Consider the following 10,441-nt stretch of genomic DNA (forward strand, 5'->3'; position numbering starts at 1 on the left):
CTGGAGGGCTGGGCCGGTTTGTTTACCTGCTGCGTCCGCAGGTCCGGCCATTCGCTGCTCCAGGCCAATGGAAGCCGCTGGAAGCAGCGGCCAGTACGTCCCTCGGTCCATGCTGCTTCCAGCAGCTCCCATTGTCCTGGAGCAGCGAACCGTGGCCAGTGGGAACCGCGATCGGCCAGACCTGTGGACGCAACAAGTAAACAAACCAGCCCAGCCCGCCAGGAGCTTTCCCTACACAAGCGGCGTCCCAAGTTTGGGAAATGCTGCTCTAGGCACTTACAGCTTCTGTGGCTGCAGGAAGACTCCAGTTCCCAGGGTGCCTTCAGTGATAGCAGGGATACAATTCCCTGATCTTTTAGCCAGAAACGACCTGTGCCTGCCGTTGTGGATGGGGGGTAGAGCAAGGGCAGCTGGCTTCAGCAGTGTTACTGACCATGCTCAGTACAATCCAAGCAGCAAATCTGGGGGGCCACGTGACCCTGCATCCTTAGCCCTGCTCTCCCATCCCCCTCCCGTCCCCCCACCACCATTCCCGCATGCATCACCTCTGCCTTTAGCAGTTGAATCTCTTTATCAGAGTCCACACAGGGCTCCATGTACCCTAAGTCCGGGCCAGGCAATATGACGACAAAAATGGGTCACCAACAGTCTCAGGCCAGTGAGACCCTATGGTGGAATTTCTTAAAGGGTTGGACTTGAAGAGACAACCAAGCTATTAAACTAAAGGAGGCCCAACAGAAATCTTATCCTTATGCCCTTCTATTGGACTGCCCTTTGGAGAACACAATTAAGGTGCAATGTGTGTGTTTCTGATCACCTTTTTCTAATTCCCACTATAATATGTGCACCTAATTTATAGGCACCTTTTCCTTTCCACAAGCCCTAGTAAAGCCTGAAGATTCCTCTTCTGTTTATTAGAAAGGAGTATGCTTTATCGGAATCTACCAACTAATTATTCAAGAATAGCATCTGAAGCACCTATGACTGCCTTCTCGCTCATGTGTCATCTGGCATGACAAAAAAATAAAAGGTTTGGTGAACCAAGACACAGTGATTGAGAAACAGATTGTGTAAGGTTGATAGGCATGTGGGAGGGTGATGCTATTATAGGACACTATCTACATATGGTACTTTTTAATTACGTATACTGGTTTATAACTTTCTGTTTGTACAGTCACTGTAGTGTTTTGTTTGGATTTTGGTGGTGGAGCAATTTATAATAAATGCAAACCATGTTCCCAACCTCATAGTTAAATGCCCATACTGGACCAAGTTACTATCATTCTAGACAGCACTACGCCAGTCAGCTAGCTCCAGTTTTACAGTACATTGTTGCATCTATTTCTACCCTGCAGCTCTGGTGCATGTGATACTTTCCAAATTCTCTGTTCTAATAATAGCAGGCATACCAGTTCAGTAGATGTGGACTTTCTTTACATGTAAGCAATTTTTATTGGAATGTAGCTTTTCTAGCAAAAAGTTTTTAGCTGAGTTTATTTTGTACTACACCATAATTGAACTATAAAAGAAACAACTGGGAACTATAAAAGAGACAACTGACTTATCAAGACAACTGAGAAAATCAAATGCTATTTTAACACATGCAAAAAGGATCTCAGATTTAACATTTATTATTATTTAGTGAAAAAATTTAGCAAAAGCCCACAACCCATTTGTTTGCTTAGACACAGCAATATTAATCTAAAACATTAAACTTTCCCCCACTTAGACTGAGCCTCTTCTTAATACTTCTAGCAAGAACCAGAAAAATAACTACCTCTATGCAAACCAGTTACATGCATAGCTCCCACTGTTCTGGGTTCATCATAACTTCATACATATTTGAATTTTCTTCTCAAATGTCTGCCCTTAGAATTAATATTTCAGGATATTTTGGTACCAGGTACTGTATATGCAATTCTTTAAAAAATGAGGTAATTGCGATACAAACCAACTATCAAGAAATGAAACAATCTCAATCTCACTAATCACTTGCATGCTCTAAAATATACCTTTGAACATGAACTCTTAACATTTGAATGGCAAATTTAAGCAGTAGGGTATCATGTATATAAGGAATCTCATTTATTATTAGATTCTCTATTAGTCTAGCCCATCAATATCTTTAAAGTAAACTTTTAGCAGCAGAAAAACTCAGATTGCCAACTGCTTTTTTTAATCGGATGTAAATAGGAACACACTTGAAAAATCCACTCTTCTGTGGTGAATAGGAAACTTTTTCCTAGGAAAGTGAGATTAATTCTGCAGAATCTTAAATTTCATTAAGAAAAAAGCTGCTAGTCCTCATGGCTGCAAAGAAAACCTTCTAAATGTGAACCAAATGCAAAAGGATGCAGTGAAGTCTTCCCCAGTCAGTAGACACACAGCTCCAGTGCTTCTGTTGCTGCTCAGAACTTTCCCAAGATAGAGCAGTGAAAATTGGGAGCTTAAATTCATAACTTTGCTAGACACTAAAAATTGTGATCTTAATAAAGACATTGGATTTATGGCTTATTACAACAATCTGTAACCCACTTACTCCCCTTTTAGTCCTACTACTACAGAGGTGTTAATGGGCCACTTCTCCTTGAATGTCCCTGAGACTATATGCTAACTACTTATGCTAAACTATATGTTCAATCGTGAATTTAGCTGTAACACTAAGGCTAGGTCTACACTACCCGCCTGAATCGGCGGGTAGAAATCGATCTCTCGGGGATCAAATTATCGCGTCTCATCGGGACGCAACAATCAATCTCCGAATCGACGCGCTTACTCCACCAGCGAAGGTGGGAGTAAGCGCCGTCGACGGGGAGCCACGGAGGTCGATTTTGCCGCCGTCCTCACAGCGGGGTAAGTTGGCTCTGATATGTCAAATTCAGCTACGCGAATAGCGTATCTTAAATCGACACCCCCCGCCCATAGTGAAGACCTGCCCTTAGTACCTTTCCTAGTCCTGAGGAAAGCCTATGTGTGGCTAGAAAGCTTGTCTCTCTCACCAACAGAAGATGGTCCAATAAAAGATATTACCTCCCCTACTTTGTCTCTTGACTGATGTTAGTCAGATTCATTCTGTTGGTACTTAGGAAAGCTATGAGCAATGGCAGGGGAAGGCATTTGGGAGGAGCACTCAAAAACAGAGGCTGGGTAAAAGTAGGCCAGTATAGAAGGCACTCACACCATAGCCAGGAAGCTCTGGTCTACAGGGCAGAAGGGAGGGAGAGACTATGCCTTCACCTTTCCAGCAGCCAAGGAAATTTGAAGCCCCCTTCAAAACCATGAGACTTCTACTGACAAGAAGCTGATATGAAAGATGGAGTGCCTTGAGTTTAGTTCTGGGACAGTATCTTAATAGAAAGACCACCACTTTCCTCCTTCCCAGATAATGATTTGGCTTCACTTGACTGTTGCCTGTAGACAGGGAATCCACTCTGTTTTTCCTAAGAATTTTAGATTTTTTTTTTCTTCCCCACAAAAAGTCAGTTTTGGATGGAAAAAACAAAATGAAAACTGAAAGATGTTTGGTTTTCATTTTTTGTTTTGTTTAAAATGTAGAAAATTTTGAATGAAACAAATTTTCTAGAGTCCATTGTAGTCTAAAAATAAATTTGGATGGTATGGTTTCAACCTACTCTATCCATCACCTTTAAATAAAGCAATGGGTGGTAAATATCCAATAGAAACAGAAATGCAAACAAGATGCTGCTGCTATTTGGGGGAGATGGTCAGTTGTATCAGTCCTGTAGAGTGGTAGAAGAGCTGTTAGTTTATTTGTATCATTATGGGTGTGGCTTGGCATGCTCTCTCTTGATATCCTTACTCTCCTGGAAGCCCAGCAAAAATAGACCTAGGGAAGATGATCCCTTTATACAAGCAAAAAGGGTTTGAACAGTTCACCTGGGATTAAAACCAAGATGATGATGTGGACCCAGAAAAGGAAGTCCCACTCCATCCATCCTGACATAGTTGTCCCTCCTCCTCCTGTCAAGGGATGGTAGTGAACTCTAAATTGCCAGACCTGACTTCCTACCTTTGTTGCATCTCCTTCCTCTTTAATAAGTTTTGATATGTTGGCTCTGTCCAACTCGGGAACAAGAGCTCCAGCTGAAACTTTATACCTAACCTCCCTTTCACAAAAGCTATTCCCACCTTTCTTTGACAGTGCCGGCCTGCTTATCCCTGACCCTGACACACCCCTTTCACAAAAGGGAGGAGGGGAAAACCTCTTATTTCTCCCAGGCCAACTTTTAATGGCCTGAACAGTAGCACCACTTGAAGCTTGGCTGATTGCAGCAGTACTCCCACAGGGAGATACGGGAAGCTTTGTTTTCTTTTAATGGGAAGGCATAAACAATGGGTTCCCCTAACAAGGACAGTTTCTATCCTGGAGGGAAAGAGGCTATAATCCATCTGCTGAAAAACACCATGCAATCTAGCACACTCCTGCATTGGCATAGCAGGGATGTTTTGGTCAGTCTTTAGGTGCAGTAGCAGAGCTGCATGACATATTATGCTTACTGCCTCGCTCGCTAGAAACTGCATACACAATCAACTTAGTTGCAAAGGAAAGGGAAAGGTTTTCATCCAAGTAGGGCACATGGTTATTTTGTCTTGGACAGTTGGAGACAACCTTTCTGACTGGCTAGGAATCTGTAAACCACAAAATGCTCATGTTAAAAGAATCTGGCCCAAGTTTCTTCTTTTATGAATGTTTGGTTTTCTTGCTTCCCTTTTTCAAACTTTATTGTAATCAACATTAAGCAAGATAAATATTTGCTTCAGTTCAAACATATCAGCTTTAATTGCTAACAGGGCTATAAACAATATTTATTATGGTACACAAGAAAACCTAAACAGGTGTTAACATTTAAGTACAGAATCCATAATTAGATGTTAGTCTTGTAACATCACTGAAAAGTCATCAAAACCTACTGAGAAAAATAACAGGTACATGTACAGCTAATGCACCTTTATTCTTTCTTAAGTTCTTTAAGTATTAAAATTAAGCAGTTACTATTTGGTTGGGGATTTTAAATTACAGATTCAATTTGTCAAATATTCAGATCAGACTGCTTAATCAGCTGTGGGTGGTTGTTTCCTAACTGATACCTCTTACCCCCTCACTCCATTATAACTTGTATCATAAATTCAGTTGTAAAACACTAAATAAGCACACAATGAAATAGCAGCTTCAAAGTAAATAAAATGAACAACTACATTAATTTGGTTCAAAATTAGGGTCTGATCCTGTGGCCTTTAGTCATGCAATGAGCCTTTTACCCAGCAGTAGTCCCAGGCTTGTATTGTGCAGACTTGGATCTTTATGGAGGAAGAAGTTGCAAAATACTTGCTAGCGAGGCAAGGGCCTTTTGTGCCAATTCTAGAAATCAATAAGTTAGTACAGTCTGTCCTATATATTCAGACATCGGGCATCTTATATAACTAGTTACAAAATTATCCCATTTTTAGCTCTGATCCTTTCGTATGGAAGTGCAATCATGTACAATAAGGTGGAATAATTATGCTGATAATTATTCAAAAACTACCATGACTCAAAAAGTGGGCACTTTTCTTTTTTAGGCAGAGACCATGCGGCACTGAAGCAAGCATTCACTTTTCTTGCACTTAAGGTCACAAACTTATGTAAGTCAAAAATGTTGGGCCTGCCAAAAACATCATGCTGCACTCTCCCAAATAAAAGGACACTGTTATTCTTACAAGGAAAGGTTTGACAGGACAGGAAGTAGGCAGGGTCAGAGAAGTTTACTTAATACTGAAACTTATTTAACCATCTTGAAGCCAAAATACAATGGCAGTTTAAAACAAACAAAAGACAGATGCAGAGTACCTGTAAACTGTTACAGGAGTTCCAGCCAATACAAAACCTGGAGAACCTTCCTAAAAATTCCCATAATTCTGCCATGTTACTGTATGTCATCTGCACTTTACTAAGTGAAGTGTTAAGTATTTTTTAAATTTATGTTCAGAACTCACAGCAAAAGGCAGCCAAATTAGACAGCCCAATAAAGAGTTCAACAGGCTCAAAACTAGCATTCATTATAATGCAATCATTAAGTAAATTGCATTTCCACTGAAAGTAGGGGATTGGGGAAGGGAGGAGAGAGAGAATATGAAAGAAAAAATGTTGCTGTTACAATTTTTCCATTTTTTGTTTTTGTGGTTTTTGTTGTTGTTGTTGTTGAATCACAGCAGGAGAGCAAAGCCACAGGCTTCTCTACTGTTCTTGTATGCCAGGAGGGATTATGCAAACACCCAAATCTTATTTAAATTATAGTCATTGTTCCCTTTTCAAATGGTCATACTTTTGCCTGCTTTTACTCAAATATTGCTGCATCTTGCTTTCTGCCAGCACAGCCCCATTGGGAGTCATCCAATCTTAATTATAGATGAACAATTTTGAAAAATATCTTGCAAAAAAAGATGCAGGATGGAAAAGCAAACTTTAAGTGCCACCTAGTGGCTAATTTATTGAAAACATTCGAAAGGGCCAAAAATAATTTTGAGACCTGAAGAAGAGCTCTGTGTAAGCTCTAAAGCTTGTCTCTCTCACTAACAGAAGTTGGTCCAATAAGAGCAATTCTCTCCCCACCTTGCCTCTCTCATATGCTGGAACCAACACGGCTACAACGATTCTGCATACAAAAATAATTCTGAGCATACCCCAGGGCAATGCATTTGTTATATCTATGCTTGGGCTGTGGAGGCTGTGTTCAGATTCACAGCTAGGCTACAGGATTCAGTATGGTGTGGAATAAGCTGAAGGGCTTGGATTCAATGGTATCAATGATTTATAAGCAGTCCTTGTAAGATTTTTGGCCCCCAAATGGAGATGTTGAATGGTGGAACTCTCATAGCAATAATCTGTTCCTTCAGGAGTTTCACATCTTGTAAAAATACTTATTGTTTCAAGCTGTCAGCTGCATTTCAATTCAAACTAGAAAACAGTCTCCTGGGAGTAAAATCACAGGTATGGATTTGAAGCCAAGCATCTGAATTCAAAAGCCACCCTGCCCATGCAGATTGATTAGGGTTTGGATTTGAGGTTCAGATTTCATCCAACTCTAGTTATAACAAGACCATTTCTTAAACAGGACACCAGATCTTATTGTTGTAATCGAAATTGTCATAATTTCCCTTTCCTTTCCCTGAGGGAAGGGTCTTCATTGACAGTGAGAATTCCCATCAATCTTTACTTTTCTCTCCATGAAGGCACCAGATCCCACTTATTCATGCTGAAGAGCCCTGGTGAAGGAGCCATCCCATGTTTGCCTGCTTTGTATTCATCCCTACGTGTCCACATCAAACCTCTCTTTCTCCCCTCTGGGGATATAGCACTCCCTCTAAAGCAGTCCCAGTGGTTGATGTTTTAAACTAAATCAAGTTCAGACTAAACTTGCTGAAGGGAGATGGGGAAAAATTTTCATCCCGCATAAACATTTTGATTTAAGTGATTTTATTGTGAATTAAGCAAGAGAGCCTCTGATTTCTTGGCACCTTTCACCTTTGCTCCTCTCCCATCCCCCCCTAGGAGGCCTTGCCTACTTAACACCTTGAACTTGAGCCCTGAAAGCACTTAAAACTGAATTTATTTTCCCCATAGATCAGCCATCCTGTAGTAGGTATGGCAGATTTCAAACAACCTGTCCACTGCCCTAATTTGGAAAAACTACTAGCTAGGTGAAAGTAACAGCTATTCAGAACAGTCCTTAGCTTCTCCTGAACTGTGGTGGCCAAACATGTGGAACTACACAAACTAGTTTCATAAACTTGTACAGCTAGTTTGTCACTACAGACTGAAAACCAGGTTTCAGCTGATGTAACAGCAACACAGCAAGCAAGCAAGCACCTCTGTGCTGTCCAGCCTCTTGTTCTTTTTGAAAAGCTAATTTGTACTTAATTTGAATGGTTTCAAAGAAAACATGTTGACGACAGCATTTATATAGACGGTTGTGATGCAAAAACCATCCCCCATTAGTTTTGTTCAATCAGGGCAGTAAATGTATTTATGATTAAAATGGGATTCAATCTGTACACTAACATTTTTAAAACACTTGCTCCCACACATCCCAAATTTTTAAACTGGCTTGTAAGGCCCCTTTTCCTCATTGGCCTAGGTTCATGTCCCTGATCTGGTGGGAATAATATTTACATAAATACAAACCAAAGCTGGTTAGCAAGGGGTGGGGTGGGAAATGAATCAAGCTGAACACTGCATGGCCAGACTGGAAAGACTCAGAACTACTTTGAAAGGCACTCTCCTTGATACTTGCAGGATTTCAATCAGAAATTCCAATGGGATTTAATGGTCAGTTTCACCACTAACTCTTGTTCTGTGTTGTCTGTATGTAGTGTTGGAGGCTCAGCTGGATGGCAAGTTACAATATGGCCCCACAGCAAGTCATAAAGAGGAAACATGTAGATTACAACAGAAGGGCAGAACCTCTGCTTCAGTGTTCTTAAATCTATGGGCCTCACAGTGCAGTTGGGAGAGAGGGGATGTGATAGTGCCAGCAAACCCTTCTCCCAGGTGGGAAGAGATTTACTTCAAAAACAGTAACTATTTATATTAACTTTTCCCCTTCCATGAAGGGAGCCTGTAGGCCTTAATCTACAGTTAGTGGGCCTTCTACAGTAAATGTTAAGCCTACAATTCATTATTTTGCAGTTAAACTGTTTATTCTATGGTTCTTTGGGTTACAGAAGTTAAGTGCTTATAAAAAGTAACTCTCCTCTTCACAAGAGAATAAAGTTTTGCCATTCAAAACTATAATATTGAACCAGATACACCGCTCCAAAGCCATGGTGGGGGACAGGGACTCTCAGTAAGTGACTCCAGTTGAAGAGTTCTCCTCAGCACTGTGGTTTGATTCACACAGGGAGGAATTCAGTTTGTCATGAACTAAAAGGCAGTGTAATTTCCCTTTGAAGTGGGTGGACTTTTTCCCAGATCCTTATTGGCATGAGTCCTGCAGCTTCACTTCAGCTACATACTGACTTTTCTGAATAGGTAGTGAGAAATGGACTATGGAGTGAAACATTTCAAGTTTTTCTGATCCTCTGCCAAGGATTCACAATGGTCCACATATGTAGGGAGTTGTTTTACACCTCTATAAAATATTATAGTTATTGCATACATCCTTTCTTGTTCATGAGATTACACTCAAAGCTGTTTTTCTACTGAGAGTGGGCTCACTAAACTCCCCCCTCCCCTTTAACATTTGCAATATTTTAGGTATTCCCCCATGAATGGGAAATGCTGTATGTAATGGGATCAGTTATTTAAAAGTACAATAGCAATCATTTATATTTGTAAGTTCTATCCTAAAACAGAACCTACCTTCACAAGCTTTGACAAGTGCAGCTGCTTTAGCAGGTCACAAAGGACAAGATAACCAAGCTGTCTTGGACCTCACTTTCTAACCGTTGTAAAGAACAGGGCTAGTACTTTAACATGGATTCAAAAGTAGGTCACTGAGAAATGCCCTCCTCCAACTGTCTCATCAGAAATGGGCTGTTTCATGGTGAGTCAACTTCTAAGGCCTTCGTGATCAAATACCTTAAGTGTGTTGCAGAAATAAAAAGCAGTCACTACAGCTAGATGTACATCAGAAAGTTCTCTATCCTGGCTAATGACAGAACTCTGGTCACTTGGTATTTAGGTTCCAAATTCCAGCAGACAGTAGGACAACTACAAGATGCAAGAGATGAGTGGCATTAGAATACTGAGAAATTGGCATGGATAACAGTGCCATATACAACACTAAGAGTCTGGATCTTCAGCATTATAGGATTTAAACCTAGAAGAGACAGGACTAAAAGCATGTGAGCCACAAAGCTTGAGACAGGAAGGTCTACATTAGGGCTTACTTGGATATAACTTAAGTTGCTCAGGGGTGTGGAAAAAGCCATGCCCCTGAGCAATGTAAGTTACGCTGATGTAAGCATCGGTATGGCCAGCACTATGTCAGCGGGAGATGCTCTCCTGCTGACATAGCTACCATCGCTCAGGGAGGTGGAGTAATTCTGCAGACAGGAGAGCTCTCTTCCATTGGCAGTGTGTGTGCACTAGGAGCGCTGGATGTAATAATTCTAGTGTAGACCGTGGATGAACATACACTCATCATAATCCTATAGACCCCTTACCTTTCTCAGCAATGGGAAGTTGTAAAGTACAGACATCCTTAAATGAAAGTTTCCACAGATCTGCAACATTCACTTAAACTCTTTCCTTATTATTGATGTGCAATACAATACAGGCAATTGCAGGAAAGCTAATCAGTTCTTCCTCTGGGTAAAGTGTTGTTTTTTTTTTTTTTTAAAAACCCACAACTCTTCTAGCCATTTTACAGAAAAGACTACTTCACATTCATTCCTCCTTACCCCCTTTTTTAGTGCATGGTCCTTTGCCTGTATGTTAATA

Source organism: Malaclemys terrapin, chromosome 10, assembly GCF_027887155.1.
Source record: "Malaclemys terrapin pileata isolate rMalTer1 chromosome 10, rMalTer1.hap1, whole genome shotgun sequence".
Taxonomy (NCBI): domain Eukaryota; kingdom Metazoa; phylum Chordata; order Testudines; family Emydidae; genus Malaclemys; species Malaclemys terrapin.